At 37.7% G+C, this 19,769-nt stretch overlaps 1 long non-coding RNA gene and 1 other non-coding gene across 2 annotated transcripts in view; one reads left to right on the forward strand and one right to left on the reverse strand.

Annotated features, from left to right (window-relative positions):
• Nucleotides 1–19,062, forward strand: part of LOC133246582 (uncharacterized) — a 185,192-nt gene extending 166,130 nt beyond the window's left edge. Inside the window, exon 3 of the long non-coding RNA XR_009736081.1 lies at nucleotides 18,513–19,062. This is a non-coding gene — a long non-coding RNA (uncharacterized LOC133246582). The remainder of the gene's footprint in view (nucleotides 1–18,512) is intronic.
• On the reverse strand, nucleotides 2,358–2,428 carry TRNAG-GCC (transfer RNA glycine (anticodon GCC)). The gene has a single exon. It is a non-coding gene; the product is annotated as a tRNA-Gly (tRNA).
• Nucleotides 19,063–19,769: the final 707 nt, after the last annotated feature.

Genomic DNA, 19,769 nt, shown 5'->3' on the forward strand with positions numbered 1-19,769 from the left:
CAACTTTCACATCCATACATGACTACTGGAAAAACCATAACCTTGACTAGACGAACCTTTGTTGGCAAAGTAATGTCTCTGCTTTTGAATATGCTATCTAGGTTGGTCATAACTTTCCCTCCAAGGAGTAAGCATCTTTTAATTTCATTGCTGCAATCACCATCTGCAGTGATTTTGGAGCCCAAAAAATAAAGTCTGACACTGTTTCCACTGTTTCCCCATCTATTTCCCATGAAGTGATGAGACCAGATGCCATGATCTTTGTTTTCTGAATGTTGAGCTTTAAGCCAACTTTTTCACTCTCCTCTTTCACTTTCATCAAGAGGCTTTTTAGTTCCTCTTCACTTTCTGCCATAAGGGTGATGTTATCTGCATATCTGAGGTTATTGATATTTCTCCCAGCAATCTTGATTCCAGCTTGTGCTTCTTCCAGCCCAGCATTCCTCATGATGTACTTTGCATATAAGTTAAATGGAACCAGTCTGTTGTTCCATGTCCACTTTTAACTGTTGCTTCCTGACCTGGATATAGGTTTCTCAAGAGGCAGGTCAGGTGGTCTGGTATTCCCATCTCTTGAAGAATTTTCCACAGTTTATTGTGATCCACACAGTCAAAGGCTTTGGCATAGTCAATAAAGCAGAAATAGATGTTTTTCTGGAACTCTCTTCCTTATTCCATGATCCATTAGGATAGATATATAAGCATATAGAATAGGATTGACAGTCCAGAAGTAAACATCTGTGGTCAGTTGATTTTTGACAAGTGTGCTAGGTCCATTCAGAGGAGAAAGAATAGTTTCCTCAAGATAATGAACCAACTAGATTTCCCTATGCAAAACAATGAAGTTGGATTCCTACCTCATACTATATATAAAAATTAACTCAAAGTGGATCAGCGACACAGAACACACAAGCAACAAAAGAAAAAAATAGATAAATTTGACTTCATTAAAATGAAAAAGTTTTTTGAATCAAAAGATATTATTTTAAAAAAGCAGCCTACAGAATGGGAAATGTTATTTACAGTCATTTATCTGGTAAGGTTTAATATCCAGAATATATGAAGAACTCCTAAAATGCAATAATAAAAAGACAACCCAATTAAAAAATAGGCAAAGAAATTAAATAGGCATTTCTCTGAAGAAGATATACAAATTATCAACAAGCTCATAAAGGAAGCTTAACATTATCAGCCAATAGGCAAGTGCAAATAAAAACCACAAGAAGATACCATTTCACACCTACTAGGATGGATATAATAAATTAACAAAAACAAAATAATAATTACTGCTGAGAATGTGGAGAAATTTGAACTCTTATACATTGCTAGTGGGAACATATAGTGGCTGTGTAAGCTAGTTTGGAGGCTCCTTTAAAAGCTAAAAATAGAATAACTACGTGACCCAGCAGTTAAACTCCTGGATATCTAGGTATATACCCCCAAATAATTGAAAACAGGAATTCAAACAGATACTTGTACAGACTATAGAATTATTCACATTAGCCAAAAGGTTGAAACAACCCAAGCACCATCAAATAAATAAATTGTGGTATATAAAAACAATATTATTTAGCCATAACAAGATTGAAATTCTGATACATGCTACAACAATGATGAACCTTGAGAACAAGTGAAATATACCAGACATAAAAGGACAAATACCGTAGGATTCCACCTACATGAAATATCTAGAACAGACAAATTGACAGAGACAAAAAGTAGAACAGAAGTTATCAGTGGCTGGGTGGAAGAAGAATGGGGAGTTACTGCTTAAAATGAGTACAGGGTTTCTATTTGGGTGATGAAAAAGTTTTATAAATTCATAGTGGTGCTGGCCACACAACTTTGTGAATGTAATTAAAACCAATGCATTGTACATTAAAAAATTTAATGTTACATAGATTTTACCACAATAAAAATGTAACCCCAAATTGGGGCAGCATTATTTAGGGAAGCTAAAGGAGCAGGTAAATATCAGAAAAATTAAGCTGTATTTTGGAATTCTTTAATGGAAAAATCTGAATAAATCAGTCCAAAAAAAATCCATGAGTACATACCATTCAGATGTGAAACACTAGTTTTGGGTTCCTGCTTTTCTCTTTTTCCTCAGTCTGAGCATATCTACATTCTTCATGCTGTGCTTAGTCGCTCAGTCATGTCTGGCTTTTTGGGACTCCATGTACTATAGCCTGACAGGCTCCTCAGTTCATGGGGATTCTTCAGGCAAGATTACTGGAGTGGGTTGCCATGCCTTCCTCCAGGGGATCTTCCCAACCCAGGGATTGAACCCAGGTCTCCCACTTTGCAGGCAATTCTTTACCATCGGAGCGAGCATGGAAACCCAGTAGCAGTGCTCTTGCATTGGCTGGGAATTGAACCCAGGCCTCCCGTGTGGCAGGTGAGAATTCTACCACTGAACCACCAATGCTTACACCTACATTCTTTAGGTTGTTAAGTAATCTGGACATCAGCTTCAAAGATATAGGAGGCACTCTGGCCAGTTGTGCTTGACAATCCATTACTTCATTAGTAGGATTTATTGGACAGGTTCCATTGGTTTTTTGATTGCAAAATTAAAAAGAAAACTGAGAAACTTTTGGATGGATTTCCCACAAGAATTCTCTGTTCCTCAGAACAGACTGTGATATAGGAGACCTGGTTATCTGGAATCTGGGAGTTGGAATAAAGGGCCTTTGGGGCCAAGACAGGCTCCAGGTGATGGTAGTATGTGAGCTCTGTAGGAGAGAGCTGGAACAATGGAATCAGAGCCAGTTACTGGGTATCTGAGCAGCTGGACACTTGCTGGGGAGGCAGGTGATAAGAATAGAGCTAATGTTGATCCTGAGTCAATCTTTTGCTATTTGTCTGAAATCTTTCTTAAGTGAAATGGATTTACGAGTAATAAATAATTCATACTTCCTGCTTGGAGGTGAATATACATATGGCTGAAACTACAGGTAGGGGCAAGGAGACAGCCTGGGTTAAAGAAAAATGGTTCAGGAAGAACTATAAGTGCTCTAATGTATATGAAAACATACTGTCAGTGATGAAGTGCTAATCAAGCGTTAGTTATCTGGTTACTCACAGATGCAGAATTTAAGAGCTATTCCTTAGTAGAAGGATCTGGTCATCTTTGGAGTCCTGACAGTAAAACAAAAATGAAAATATCCTCATCTAATAATATATCACTGCAACCTACTGAAAATTAGGGTCTTAAGTGAAAGAAATGAAGGTTTAAATGGTCATGTTTTTAGGGGGAAAATAAAAAATTTTTCCTGAGTATAATAACAAGTTTTAAATTTCAAAATATGATTTTTAGAAGTAGTCTTAGGAAAAAAACCTCCCTACAAAATAAAGATGTTCTGTATAGCATAACCTGGGTTTCCCTGGTGGCTTAGATGGTAAAGAATCTGCCTGCCATGCTGAAGACCCAGGTTTGATCCCTGGGTTGGGAAGATCTCCTGGAGAAGGGAATGGCAACCCCCTTCAGTGTTCTTGCCAGGAGAATCCCCATGGACAGAGGAACCTGGTGGGCTACAGTCCCTGGTGTTGCAAAGAGTCAGACACAACGGAACGACTAATGCACACACACATACATAGCATAACCCAAACTAGATTTGGAGTTGTCCTAGTAAAGATATTTATTTGAAGCAACTGTTCCTTGCCTTAGTAGCCAAGAGCTAATATTGGGAGTATGCTATGTACTATGTATGTATCTAGTATGTACTAGCATACTATGTATGCTAGAAACTGTTCCAGCTACTTTAAATGTGTCCAGTTATTTAACACTTGTAACTTTCTCTCAGCTAGTTACTACTCTCATGCCCATCCTAGAAATAAAGAAAAAGGAGAGCTCAAGTAACTTGCCCAAGAGCCTACAGCAAGTCAGAGTTTGAACGCTGGCAGTCTGACTCCAGAGTCCATACTCCTAACCATTATCCCCCCTTTCCCAACTGCTTTTTACAACTCCTAACTGCATTATCCCCTTTTTGACAACTGAAAACAAAGGCCTCTGTTGATGGAGAGGAGTGGTGCCAAATCAGTACTTCCAAAGAATGATCCAAAAGACATTCGTCCCTCAGTATGTACTAAGTCACTTCAGTCATGTCCAACCCTTTGGTGACCCCATGGACTGTAGCCCACCAGGCTTCTCTAGCCATGGGATTCTCCAGGCAAGAATACTGGAATGGGGTTGCCATTCCTTATGAGGGGATCTTCCCAACCCAGGGATTGAACCCATCTCTCTTACATTCCTGCATTGGCAGGTGGGTTCTTTACCACTAGCACCACCATATGCTTCATGGCAAAATAAAAGGGTCCACTGGTGAAACACTCAATATTGTATATCCCTCTTCCCATCTCAGATCCATAGTAAGTACTAGTAGTAAAGGTTTTGCTAAATTTTACTGTAAATCTTTTCATGATTTGTTTCACCCAGCACAAAATCTTCATTTATAGAATATCTATTCCTGTATCTCAGAAGAGGTACTGTGTACACTACACCTGAGAAATTTGCATTAAAATGCTTTAATAACTGGCCATATTACAAAATAGCTGTCGCTAACTGTTTTTGACAACTCTTATGTCTTTAGTTGTGGAGAAGGCAATGGCATTAGCAGGGCAAACCGACTATTTGGATTTAGTGAAATGGGCCTTTAAGTAAAAGATCAGGGAAATATTTTCCATATTAAAATATTCTTTTTTCCAGGTTATAGAGATCTTTTTTTCCTATGTTTTTTGCTTTTATTTTGCTTTTGCTATATTCTTCTAGTCCTGTGCTGGTCTAAATTGGCTTTAGTCACTATCTTATTTCAGAATTTCTTTTACTATCTATAGATTTTTAGACTCTAATGGAATCTCTCAAAATTTACTTAAAGACTCAAGTCTTGTTATCAATTGATTTTCATGAAAGTTTGTTCTTAATACAGGAAATATGAGCAATGACTTGTCTTTAAATACGTTTTATGTCTGTATTGCTGACATGGTATCTTAATGAGAGGTGAGAGGTGGTTAGAGTCTCCCTTTTCGGCTAAAAGAGGCATGTCTGAATTGGCCGATCAATTGAAAATGGATTTCTGCAAATGGCGAGAAATATAAGCACTATGAAACATTTCATCCTTCTGGCCTGACCCTTCCCCCACCTGCACCCACTATCCCCTAATATTACTCTGACCAATTTGTCAGGATCTGGTCTTTTAAAACCACTTTATTCTCCATCTACAGTCTTTACATTGCTTTCTATATGATTGAAATTACTATTAGGTAGCACATGATCGTTTCCATTTTATTATGTGATAGTACTCTCTCTCCACTAACGTTCTGATAGCTTAGAATAGTTCTCTATTTTTGAGCCTGACCATTTCTCATAATTTAGTTACTAGCTCTTGTTTCTTTCTATATCCTTTGCTGCTGCTGCTGCTAAGTCGCTTCAGTCGTGTCCAACCCTGTGCGACCCCATAGATGGCAGCCCACCAGGCTCCCCCATCCCTGAGATTCTCCAGGCAAGAATACTGGAGTGGGTTGCCATTTCCTTCTCCAACGCATGAAAGTGAAAAGTGAAAGTGAAGTCGCTCAGTCGTGTCTGACTCTTAGCGACCCCATGGACTGCAGCCTACCAGGCTCCTCTGTCCATGGGATTTTCCAGGCAAGAGTACTGGAGTGGGGTGCCATTGCCTTCTATATCCTTTGGCCATTCATATATATTTTTGCATGTTCATTTATAAAATATTATTTTTTAAATCCATTGAAGACAGACTGTGTTTGTATCTTGGTCCCACAATTCACGATGTGTCTTTAGCAATTTATTTAAACTTATATAAGCATCTTATATAAAGCAACTTATATAAAGCATCTCTGGCTTCCCTTCTGTGAAGTGAGATTAATATCATATACTTTCCAGGGTTCTTATAAACATTAAAGTTAATATATGTAACATGTAATATATTAATCACATACAACAAATGTAAAGTGTCCAGCTGTGGCAGATTATAACATATGGGTTCACCATCCATTTCATTTTCCTTGGCATGGAGCTAAACTTTATTTCTCAGCTCCTCAAGACCTAGGTAAAGTAGTGTGATTAAATCTCACCAATGGGATGTAAAGGGAAGTGTTATGTCATTTACAGGTTGAGGAAGGAAGGAATCCTTTCTATTCCACCATCACTACTAGAGAGACTCGGAGATTGCAGAGTTGCAGAATGGAAGGAAAGTGTTTTCTTAGAGGAAAACTGCAAAGAAGAGGAAAACTGTAAAGAAGAGCCACCTGACCCATATCAGATTCTCCTGATATCTAGCAGATATTTTTAAGAACTTGGATTTGGGGGTTTACTGATTGTAACAGCTACAGTTATTTACCTTTCCTTATGTATGCAGATGGGAAAAAAGGAATAGAAGCTATGACCATTATTATTGTTGTTCACCATCAAAAGGAATGGCCAGCGGTAGCCTTAGACTTCGGTGGTACTTAATATTCATTGGCCAGATAGACTGAAACAATTTCCTTCTGACTCTGAAAACTTCTCTCTAACCTTACTTAAAAAAATGTATATTCTCAGGAGGCTGTTTTCACAAGAAGTTTGAAGACATATAGTATTTTATATTTATTTATTTAAGGTCTCCACTTAACCTGAACTTCTTAATGCCACTATTTCTTATTTATCTGAATGAATGATTGATTTCACAAAAAGGAAATTAGTACAATATGTTGATGGAAGGTATTGATTAGTAAAGTTTGGTCTGTAGTTGTAAATCTTTTGGACATAGTTTTGTGTATTTGTAGGCTAAGAAAAAGCAAAAGAGTTCCAGAAAAACATCTACTTCTGCTTAATTGACTATGCCAAAGCCTTTGACTATGTGGATCACAACAAACTGTGGAAAATTCTTTAAGAGATGGGAATACCAGACTACCTGACCTGCCTCTTAAGAATCTGTATTCAGGTCAAGAAGCAACAGTTAGAACTGGACATGGAACAACAAACTTGTTCCATATTAGGAAAGGAGTACATCAAGGGTGTATATTGTTACCCCACTTATTTAACTTACATGCTTAGTACATCATGAGAAACGCTGGGCTGGATAAAGCACAAGCTGGAATCAAGATTGCAGGGAGACATACCAATAACCTCAGCTATGTCAATGACACCACCCTTATGACAGAAAGCGAAGAACTAAAGAGCCTGTTGATAAAAGTGAAAGAGGAGGGTGAAAAAGTTGGCTTAAAACTCAACATTTGGAAAACTAAGATCATGGCATCTGGTCCCATCACTTTATGGCAAATAGATGGGGAAACAGTGACAGACTATTTTTTTGGGCTCCCAAATCACTGCAGATGGTGACTGCAGCCATGAAATTAAGATGCTTGCTCCTTGGAAGAAAAGTTACGACCAACCTAGACAGCTTATTAAAAAGCAGAGACATTACGTTGCTAACAAAGGTCCGTCTAGTCAAAGCTATGGTCTTTCCAGTAGTCATGTATGGATGTGAGAGTTGGACTATAAAGAAAGCTAAGTGCAAAAGAATTGATGCTTTTGAACTGTGGTCTTGGAGAAGACTCTTGAGAGCCCCTTGGACTGCAAGGAGATCCAACCAGTCTATCCTAAAGGAAATCAGTCCTGAATATTCAATGGAAGGACTGATGTTGAAGCTCCAATCCTTTGGCCACCTGATGCGAAGAACTGACTCATTTGAAAAGATCCTGATGCTGGGAAAGGGTGAAGGTAGGTGAGAAGGGGACGACAGAGGATGAGATGGTTGGATGGCATCATTGACTCAATGGACATGAGTTTGAGTAAACTCCAGGAGTTGGTGATGGACAGGGAGGCCTGGCATGCTGCAGTCCATGGGGTTGCAAAGAGTCAGACACGACTGAGCGACTGAACTGACTGATAGGGACATTTTCACAATGATTAGCAATAAAATGTCTAAAATAACACTAAGTAGAACAACTTAACCTCATTAACACCCTCTATCCCTCATATAGTCCATGTATATATTTCTGGGAATGAGAAACAATTCGTGTTCTGATATTACTGTTTTTTTAAACATTTTACTCTAGAATCCTTTCAGTGTCCAGCATTTTGGGAATCTGACACTACCCAGCTGAGGTGAATGGCAGAGGGCAGAGGAAAGTGCTAGAAAGTCTCATCTTGGTTGAATTAATTGATTTTTTCACAGTGAGCTCTGGGGGATTCTCCTACTTTCCTTTCAACCTCACATCCCTTCCTTTCTCATCTGTTCTTCCTGTTCCTTTTCCCCAGATTTTTCACAAAGGAAAAACAGTTAAAGGGCCCTGCTGTATAATTAGATGTCAAAAGACTGAAATCTTTATTGTTCCTTTCCCTGGATTTCTTCAAGGGCGGTCATGACTAATTAACTATGAACTTGGGAGTGAGGAGGACATCTATCAGAAATGAGGTATATATGGCTTTCATGCAAACACAAAAAGGCACATGAACTGTAATTTTAAACACTAAACACAGCTAACAAGCACAGCTAGTAAACAGATAATTGTATTTTCATATTAATATCTCATTCAGCCCTCATTGTAGCATTCTCCATGAAATGCCTAAAAAATAATCTTTCTTTTATTAAAGAAAATACAAGGTCAGAGCTGTTGTAAAATTGTAAGAGCCAATAGAGCCAGTGTGTGCTGCTAAAACCTATCCCCTGACCCTACCTGCTAATATTCACGTGGACCCAAAATAATGGAGAATCTACTGTGGCCAAGTGCCACTTTAACTGCCGTGTGCCCTTTGCCAAGGCACTGAATCCTCCTGTATGTTACTTCCCTCATCTTTAAAGTGGGGATAATAATACTAACTTTATGGGGTTGCAAGAGATTAAATGAGTTATCCTAAATAGATGCCTGAGAATGGTGTCTGGCATGTAGCATATGTTCAGTAATCATAAGCTACTATAATATAATGTGGCAATTAGTAGTAGTATTCCTAATTAGTAAGTGGAAGAATTTAGTTTCTACAACTGTCTCAGATTTCTTCACTATTCCCCAAAAGTCACCTAGATGTCATATGGCATCACAGGAGCACACAACTGAATAAAATCAGTATTATATAAATATAATTTAGCACTAAAATGCTAAGCAGCTACTTTAAAATTATGAGCATACACTAAAATACATGGTATTTTCCCTCACTTTTAAAAAAACTAATACACTGTAATAAAATTCACCCTCAAGTGTATAGTTCTGAGCTCTATCAAATACATAGAGTTGTATAACTACTGTATAGGACAGCTCTTAGAGTTTATTTACATGAATATTTAGAAAGAATTTTTCTTAAATTAGAAGCCAATGTAAGTACATCTCCTTGATTCAGGGACTTCAAATACACTTGAAAGTTGGCTAATAATTCTCTTTCATTTATTAATTGACTCAAGAAGTATGTACTGAGTTTTTTCTACATGTATAGCATTGTTATCATTTATAAAGAGAGGAAGAAGTATCCCCAAGTTTACTGCCTTCAAAAGAACAAATGTAATACTTTTGTTTTATACTTCTACCTAATAGATCAGGAGAGGGAAATAATAGGCCCTTTTGTAAATTTAAAGAGTGCATGAAAAGAAGGATGACAAAGTGTCATTTCTTCTCTTAATTAGCGTGTATTAAAACAATTATATCCTCTCTCCCTATAACGCCTACAACTCAGTTTAATTTTTCAAATATTTGAGCACGTCACTGGGTCGATATAGTCCTTGTCCTCAAGCAGTTTGTAGCATTGTAGAACAGATAAGTGTAATAAATGGCAGAAAATGATCAAAGATACAAAATGAAATATATTCAGGAAGAGTTAGGGAATGTTGAGATGGGGGAGTCAATAAAGACTTTATCAAAGGCATAGCTTTCAAACAGTCTTGAAAAGGTGAAAAAGCTATTGGTGGAGGGAGGACAAATTTAGTACACTATAAAGCTGCTGCACTGTCCAATACAGTAGTCACTAGCTATATGTGGCTGTTTAAATTCCAATGAAAATAAAATAAAATAATTTAAAATTTTAATTCTTCCTCAGTCCAACTAATCACATTTTGAATGTTTAATGGCCACATGTGGCTAGTGGCTACCATACTGAACAAGATAGAGTACAACATATCCATCATAATGGAAAGTTCTATTGGATAGTGTTTCTATAGAAGGAACAGCAATGAAAGATTAGGAAGTGGGAATAATGAATTACCCAAATCTCTGTTCAAGTCCTTGGACAAAATACCAGAAATAATGGTACATCCATGTATTTCCTCCCCAAATATAAATTGGAAATATGTGCCTATGTAAAGCTCAATGATTTAGTTGTTTTATTGGCTGCTCTGGTTCAATTGTCATGCTGAGTTCATACTATAAATCAATAATGAAGACATAAAACCTAACAGGCCTATCTAATTGCTCTATCTATCTGAGTATGCAGATCATAGTGGCTGAAAGCCAGGCTCGGGTCTAGCCAAGTGTGTTGCCGCTGTTTCTTCTGGCAGGGACCTGTTAGCTGAGTGGGTCCAAGCTGAATGGCTTGGGCCTGGCACTTTTGCAGTTCCCTAAGAACATGCTCACTATTGCATTTGCTTCTTTAGAAATAGTGCTAGTATCCATGGCAAAACCTAAAAGCAGGTAGAAGTTTGAGGAAACTATAATCAGAGAAACAAGTCCTGCTGTATGCGATGGATGAATTGAGCCATGTGTGGCCTTAGTCACTGATAAATTTCTGAAGGTAAAGACTTCAGCTTTTTGGTAAGAATTGCTGTCCACACTGTCAGAAGGGTGGTTCAGCCAAACAACCAGGTGGTGTTTTTACAGAGCCAGCCAGGGCATCATTTGAGATCCAAATGGACAGAGGTATGTAGGACAACAGACTGGTTCCAAATAGGAAAAGGAGTATGTCAAGGCTGTATATTGTCACCCTGTTTATTTAACTTATATGCAGAGTACATCATGAGAAATGCTGGACTGGAAGAAACACAAGCTGGAATCAAGATTGCTGGGAGAAATACCAATAACCTCAGATATGCAGATGACACCACCCTTATGGCAGAAAGTGAAGAGGAACTAAAAAGCCTCTTGATGAAAGTAAAAGAGGAGAATGAAAAAGTTGGCTTAAAGCTCAACATTCAGAAAACGAAGATCATGGCATCCGGTCCCATCACTTCATGGGAAATAGATGGGGAAACAGTATCAGACTATTTTTCTGGGCTCCAAAATCACTGCAGATAGTGACTGCAGCCATGAAATTAAAAGACACTTACTCCTTGGAAGGAAAGTTATGACCAACCTAGATAGCATATTCAAAAGCAGAGACATGACTTTGCCAACAAAGGTTCATCTAGTCAAGGCTATGGTTTTTCCTGTGGTCATGTATGGATGTTAGAGTTGGACTGTGAAGAAGGCTGAGCACCGAAGAATTGATGCTTTTGAACTGTGGTGTTGGAGAAGCCTCTTGAGAGTCCCTTGGACTGCAAGGAGATCCAACCAGTCCATTCTGAAGGAGATCAGCCCTGGGATTTCTTTGGAAGGAATGATGCTAAAGCTGAAACTCCAGTACTTTGGCCACCTCATGCAAAGAGTTGACTCATTGGAAAAGACTCTGATGCTGGGAGGGATTGAGGGCAAGAGGAGAAGGGGACAACAGAGGATGAGATGGCTGGATGGCATCACTGACTCGATGGACATGAGTCTGAGTGAACTCCGGGAGTTGGTGATGGACAGGAAGGCCTGGCGTGCTGCGATTCATGGGGTCGCAAAGAGTTGGACACGACTGAGTGACTGATCTGATGTGATCTTATCTGATGTAGGACAGAAATACCATGTATCAAAGTTTTCTAAATCTGAGTCTAAATGTGTCTTCATTAGTTTAAAAAAAAAAAAAAACGTAGAAAATCAACCACCTGGAGAAATTAAAGGCAGCCCCGAATATACTGAATCCATACTTTTTTGGTTATTTGGTGCCTCTTGTTTTTAGATCCAATAAGTGCTTACAACGTGACTTTGATTCCTTTAAATATTGTTCAACAATAATTGACTTTAATTTGCATATTTTGGGGAGGGTTGGAATCTTTTAGACACCATCATTAGGCATTTTATTTATACAAGCTCATTGGGCAACAGATTATTGTCTGCTCTTAAAAGGGCTTAAGAGTACCAGAAAAAGGCAGGGGGGAAACATACTGATTTTAAATAACTATGCATGCTTAGTCACATCTGACTCTTCTCCACCCCATGGACTGCAGCCCTCCAGGCTCCTCTGTCCATGGGTTTTCCCAGGTAAGAATACTAGAGTAGGCTACCACTTCCTACTCCAGGTGATCTTTCTGATTCAGGGATCAAACCCGTGTCTCTTGCATCTCCTGCGTTGGCAGGTGGATTCCTTAGCACTGCATCACCTGGGAAGCCCAATTACTTTTCAAAAGTAAGATATACTGTATGCATACTACACATCCTATATGCACTTACTTTTTTTTTTAGAAGTAGTGTATAGAACCATTTTCTTCCCACCCAAATACTTACATTTGGAGGAGTCTCTAAATGTCTTTATAGTTCTTATGCGTGAAGAAAGCAGTTGCTATGCCATGAAAAGTATTTTTATAACCCTATTTACATATAAACATCTATTTTCAATGTACTGTTAACTAACAGTGTCAAGGGCAAATAGAAAAGTTAAATCTGCATACCAAGAAAACCTAAATAAATATTTTTCAGTTTATTAGATTCTCTTGAAAATGCTTATGATGATACATGGATTTCAATTATTTGATGCTTGTTGACTTCATATTTATTTGAGACTGTTCCCACAATGAACTCGGCATTTTCAAAGAATTGAAGGAGAGACCTTCCCCCCCCCCATTTCTGAACAGTCAAATGAAGGAAAAAGTGATTAACTTACAGTCAAATGAAGGAAAAAGTGATTAACTTCAATTTTCTTTGCTTTTAGAAGGCCTCTAAAAGTTTCATAGGTAGGGAAATGATACTGATGACTCAACTATCCATAGTGTTATTTTGCTTGTTTATGCTACCTGTGTGGAAAATACTAAGTCTAATTTATCCCCCTGCAAAATAAAAATCTGCATTTATTGGGGAACCAGTACCAGCTATAAGAACTCATTTAGTTCAGGATAGTCCAGCTGCTGAAATACTGTTGATGACATTTAACCTTCAACTGGATTGCAGGAACAGCGCACATGTCATTTGGTTCCCAGTTTCATAGTTTTGGCATCCGTACATTATTTAGACAAGCTTAGGCTGCTTTGCTTGGCTATGATAGACATTTTAGAATATCTCTGACTCATGAATATAAATAGTTGTACAAAAATAAATTTTATAAAACCAGAGCTGGTAACAAAAAAATCACCTAGATATCAACAACTCTGAAAGAATCTAGTGTCACATTCCTTAGAACGTCAGATTAAACTAACATGTGCCAGTCAATATTGCTACACTGCGACCCTTGATGCCTCCTAAGCAAAACTATTAAGTCCAACATTCTCTCCTGTAAGCACTTATCTGTAAGGATGGCTAACATGTCCTCTGAAGCAGATATTGAAACTGATTGGACAATAGGTAGATACCAGACAGAGGCCTGGGGGCCGACCTCTAGAAATAGGGGGAGAAAATCTTAATCTGCAACACAATGCCGTTCTCTTGAAACCCTATCATTTTCACTTCCCATGTGTCTGCTGCCTGACTGTGAATGGATTTGAAAAGGAATGGTTAGTGCTGAAAATTGGATCAGAGCTAACATTCTCTCATTTTTATCAGCAGCTGCCAAAGGTCATCTGACATAATAGCTGATGAATTCAAGCCCAGTGGATTTCATTTGCAATTTTCAATTTACTGAGGCCTCCAAACCCCACGGTGATAAAAGCTTCCCCTATCGTGGCCTGTCACAAACATCAAGAAACTGCACAAACCCACAAGAAAGAAAAAAGAGAAAGCTGTGCATCCTTGCAGGTACAGATAAGGAGAACAGGAAGGAATGGTATCATGCAGGAAGGTACGGAGCAGCTTGTGTGGCTAGTTCTCTAAATGCCAATTGAAAGGAAAAGACTATGAAGAACAATCAAATAACTTCCACAGAATAACAACATGTTTCTTTGGGGCTTGTGTGTGAAAATTGCCTTCTAATCTCTTACTTGACATATCCTCAAACAAAAATGTGAGTGTAAATATGTGGATAAATAAATGAATAAATAATCCTTGCTTATTTAGTCCCTGAAAAGAAAGTATGCTCTGTATGTTGTATTTACCATAGTTTTGATTTACAAAATGCAGGCTTGTAAAGTCTCTTTTATCGTGGAAATGTCGGTCAGCACTAAGAAATCATTTGTTTTGTTACAGAGAAATGGTTAGATCCTTTGACTGATTTGCAAAGGCAGTCAAAGAACTGGCTAGCAAATACTTGTAAGTGGATCTAGACAGTGTATATTGATGTATTAGCAAGAAGAAAGCCATTTGCCCCCCTTGTCAAGCTATTTACAGTGAACTTAGGCAAGATCAGGGACTGAATCCTGCTCCCAGTGGTTCAAATTGCCGAGACCATATTCATGTTCCTTGGAGAATGGCAAGTTTAAAAGCCAAGCAGTCCATCTTCATCCTACGCTAGTCAACTCATACCACAGCCAATGAAAAGAGAGCAGAGAGATGGACCGCTCTTTGAGAGGCAACTGCTGGGAGAATTTAATTTCAGACGTGGATGTCTGGATCCCATTTCTACCAAATAGATTCAGAAAGCCTTATGAAATTGGTCTAATGAGGCAAGAGGACTTGGCAGTGGGCATCTACCAAACCTGCCTAATGACAGGATTTCTCATGACAGTTGACAAGAAAACCTGAGCATGACATCAACAGGACTGGGATATTTACTTCATTTGTGTGTTGATAACTGTGAGACAATCAGAGTTTGGACAGGAAAGAAGATAATTCCTGGTTGAACTGATATGACTGAGAAAGATTGCCTCTTACAGAATCATTATTTAAATTGTCACAGTAAAAAATAAGAACATGGGTTATTCATCATAATTGAATCCTTAGTTCTTTGAAATTTAGCTATTAGGATTTTCTATTAGCAAAAGTTTATTTTTATTTATTTTTTATTTATTTTTTTTCTCTAATTTTATTTTATTTTTAAACTTTACATAATTGTATTAGTTTTGCCAAATATCAAAATGAATCCGCCACAGGTATACATGTGTTCCCCATCCCGAACCCTCCTCCCTCCTCCCTCCCCATACCATCCCTCTGGGCCGTCCCAGTGCACCAGCCCCAAGCATCCAGCATCATGCATCGAACCTGGACTGGCAACTCGTTTCCTACATGATATTTTACATGTTTCATTGCCATTCTCCCAAATCTTCCCACCCTCTCCCTCTCCCACAGAGTCCATAAGACTGTTCTATACATCAGTGTCTCTTTTGCTGTCTCGTACACCGGGTTATTGTTACCATCTTTCTAAATTCCATATATATGCGTTAGTATACTGTATTTATGTTTTTCCTTCTGGCTTACTTCACTCTGTATAATAGGCTCCAGTTTCATCCACCTCATTAGAACTGATTCAAATGTATTCTTTTTAATGGCTGAGTAATACTCCATTGTGTATATGTACCACAGCTTTCTTATCCATTCATCTGCTGATGGACATCTAGGTTGCTTCCATGTCTTGGCTATTATAAACAGTGCTGCGATGAACATTGGGGTACACGTGTCTCTTTCCCTTCTGGTTTCCTCAGTGTGCAAAAGTTTAATGACCTTTTAATTCTTCAAACTCTCAAAATAGAAAATATGGTTTCCTCAGCAGTTAAAGATGGCAGGAATTAACATTTCAAAATAAGGGATGTAAAATTTTATTCTTAAGCTGCAGAAAATATGGAAAGTAACCATATTTTAATATTTTTTTGGTCAGAATGCTACTTTTCAAAGGTTACTTACCCCTTGCCCCTCCCCCCCCCTTTTTTTTAGTTTTTATAGGTTCAAAGAGAACTGTCTATAATTTGCAGTTTCTATGATTTCTCTTTGATTGTTAGCATAATACAGAGATCCTGGTGATGACGAAAGATTACCTAATAGGGTCTTATTGATAATTTAATCGGTTCTTTAAAAAAATGCATATAACAAACTTGGTGAGGGTTTTTCATTATCTCTGTTCTTCTGTGGCAGTGATAGAAGGCAAGCTGTACCACTTGGTCTGTAGTTACACAGCAGAAAGGTTAATCTCTTTTATGTTTCTTCTATTAGAAAAACAGCTCTTGAATCTTCAGGGCAGAGTCATAAATTGTTCTTGAAGACTGGTTCAGAGAGACTGTTCCTTCTCGTGCCCGGTGGCTAATTACATTCAGTCAGGTCAGAGCATTCACTATAGTTTGAGTGGTACAAGAGGGCATTTCCCATTTCATTAAATGATTCTTTCATTCCTTCACCTAGCATTTATTTAGCATCTATTAATTGCTGTATACTATGTTGAAAATTATGAATAAGAATTTCCCTACTTTCAAACAGTTTACAGAAGAGTGGAAGGAAAAATTGTAAATCTGTTTTCTCTACCCCTACCTCCCTCATCCCCGCTCCATTGAGTTTATGTCATATAGCTGTAAAACTTTAAAATAATGAAAAGTTTATCCTGAGAATTTGGGCAATGTAATGATACTGTTGACATCTGGACAACACTTTATTTAAGGTGAAAGCTGTGTTCCACTCTTTTTTTTGGTTTTGTTTTGTTTTTTTGGTAATATACGTATCACCATAACATCTTCCCAAGTCAATATACAGTCTATACTTATTTACTAAATACTTTTCTTTGACTGAACTCAGCTTTTTAAAATTAAATTCAATTAGGAAGAAGTCATTGCCTAAACTGTCACAAACAGCCTATATCATGAATAAAATATAATAACATATAAATGTAAAACTACTAATGTATTAGTCTGTGTACCACCTACATAATTTCAGATTTCACATGTGTTATGAATGCTACACTTTGGAAAGTACTGGTTTGGTGTGTTGTGCTGATAAAGACCAGCATTGTAGATTTGACCTCCATGAGAACAGGTATTTTGATTTGTTTCTTGCTGACCAGCAGTTCCTAGAACAATGACTAGTACATATTAAATAATAAAAATATTTGCTAAATAAATGAACAAGGGTCAATAAATGAACTTCTCAAAGAGCAGCCTGTATTTCCCATGTAGTCATAATAATCATACTTTATCATGATTACTTGCCTAATATCTCTCTTAATCACTAGACTGGTAGAAAACTTTGTCTTTTTTGTTCATCTCTGTTATAATCCCAGTGCCTTGAAAAATGTATGGCACATAGTAGGTACTCAAAAATTCATTGAATAAAAGGATAATGCCATTCCAAGGTCGTAAAGCTTTTTCTGTTATCTCACTGATCATTTTTATAGAGGAGTTGATTTGGCCAAAATTAGCTTAAAGCTGTTTAATGCCTGGCATGTTAAAAAAGCAAACCTTTGTTGAGTAAATGAATGAGGGAATAAACAGTTTTGTGATACCAGAGAGAGTCAACTGCTTATATGAAAGAACTTTAAAGGAGAATAATCCTTTCTCAATGCTTAAATGTAGTGCCAATTTTCAACTGTTGAATAAGTCATCCCTGGCAAGCCTTTCTTACTGTTTTACAAATTAAGATTATACTGAAGTTTATGTGTTTATAGAAAAACTGACAAATAGTGAGGTCTGCAAATTACATAAAATGGTTCCAGCAAGTGACCTGATGGTATATTTTCATTTAGATTGCTTTTATGCATTCCTTGATTCACTTAAGAATCAAACACTTTGACTAGACAAGTAGTATTTACAAAATCTGAGTTTGTGCTTTTCAATAATGAGAACATCCATAAGAAGAAATAGTGAAGAATTAGCTGCATTTCTCTGGTCCCACCCCTAAAGAGTACTGTCAATCACTGCCCCAAACATAAGCTTTTGTAGGTTTCGAATGCTTTGAACTGGAAAACGACTATTTTAGTGGATAATTAAAGGGTGTTACAACTGATTGAGCTTGTGTAGAATCAGGAAAATTGGTGGGATTGGAATGGACATATAGGTCACACCACTTTTCCTTTGTAATATTTTCTACTATAAATGATGCTTCAGTTGAAAATCAAGCCTTGAACTAAGGTATCACAAATGGGTTGATAAGGTATGGCTGTAAAATCAAATACTGGGAGAACTGTCTTTATCACTTGAGAAATCATACTCAACTTAAACAAAGGGATGATTTCTTTAATAGCATAATTTTGTCTCTTAAATTTACAGCTTGAATTATGTGTGTTACAACCACAGTTTATTTAGCAGATCAGCACTTGTCTGTGCTGCATAGAAGAGGGTTCAGTAAGATATCAATGAGTATCACACAGAAGAAAAATCTGGGGCCAAGAAAGTTTGGGTTAAATGGATTTTTTAAAAAAATGTTCCCCTGTCCTTCAGAATATGCCAATATATATTATAACCAGTCAAGAGTCATCTATTTAAGCAGGAAGTTTTTTTTTTTTTTTCTCGCAGAATGTCTATTAGAATCATCCAGAGCATGGATTGGACTGATGCTGAAGCTCCAGTACTTTGGCCACCTGATGAGAAGAGCTGACTCCCTGGAAGAGACCCTGATGCTTTGAAAGATTGAGGGCAAGAGGAAAAGGGGGTGACAGAGGATGAGATAGTTGGATGGCATCACAGACTCAATGGACATGAGTTTAAGCAAATTCCAGGAGATAGTCAAGGACAGGGGAGCCTGATGTGCTGCAGCCCATGGGGTCACAAAGAGTTGGACATGACTGAGTGACTGAACAACAACAACGCACACAGATTGGGAAAGTCCCAAATTTCAATCATCTCTATGGAATGGCCTTGAAACAGCAATGCTCATGACTACTTATGAAATATCTTCTGTGACAGACAGATAATAGACACTCCACCCATCCTGTCTTATAAAAAGTATCTTATTATAAAATGACAAACATATAGAAAACAAGAATATTATAAAACCATGGGTACACATTAGTCATTTTCCATTTGATAAGATCTTTTAAAATGTAATAAAATATTATTGAAATAATTGAATTCTCCTGTGTGTCTCTTTCCAATCCTGTTCTCTCCTTACTTTTCCCAGAGGTAGCCAACATCCTGAACTTGATACATTCCTATGTATATATCACATTTGTATGGCTTTGTATATTTTAAAAGTTACTTTATAATACCGTAATTTTCACTAAAAATTATATTTTGATATATGTCTACATTGCTGCATGTAGGACCAAGTTACTTTATGTAAAACTTCTTTATAAGTATATTTTATTGATCTGTTCCACTAATGTTGGACGTTTCTTTTCAGTTCTTTAATAATATAATGTGGGAATGAGCAGTTTTAAACCTCTCTCCTGCTTGGTTTGAGTGTGCTCTTACTCCTTCTTGCTGTGGTGCTGCTCAGTGAGTACTCGTGTGTACCCACTGGGGCTCACACCCAGTGAATTTCAGACATCCTTCCCCCTGACATGAAGGTGACTTCTAGCAAATAGAGCAGCTGCCCCAGTAAGCAGTTTCCTGCTGAGTTCCCAGGCAGTCTGGCCAGCTTCTCAGAAAGTTCAGTAGCATTCCTTATAGGAAGATAACTTGGAATGTTTATGAGCACCCCACCACCTGCCCGAGCTCATGGGTAGCCTGGGCTTGCTGTACCTTACCAGAATTAAAGCCCAGATTTGAATAAATTCATTTTCTAATTGGATTAAGATAATCTGAAGATTGGCAGTGGTCCGAGCCTGTCTT

This window comes from Bos javanicus, chromosome 1, assembly GCF_032452875.1.
Source record: "Bos javanicus breed banteng chromosome 1, ARS-OSU_banteng_1.0, whole genome shotgun sequence".
Lineage (NCBI taxonomy): Eukaryota > Metazoa > Chordata > Mammalia > Artiodactyla > Bovidae > Bos > Bos javanicus.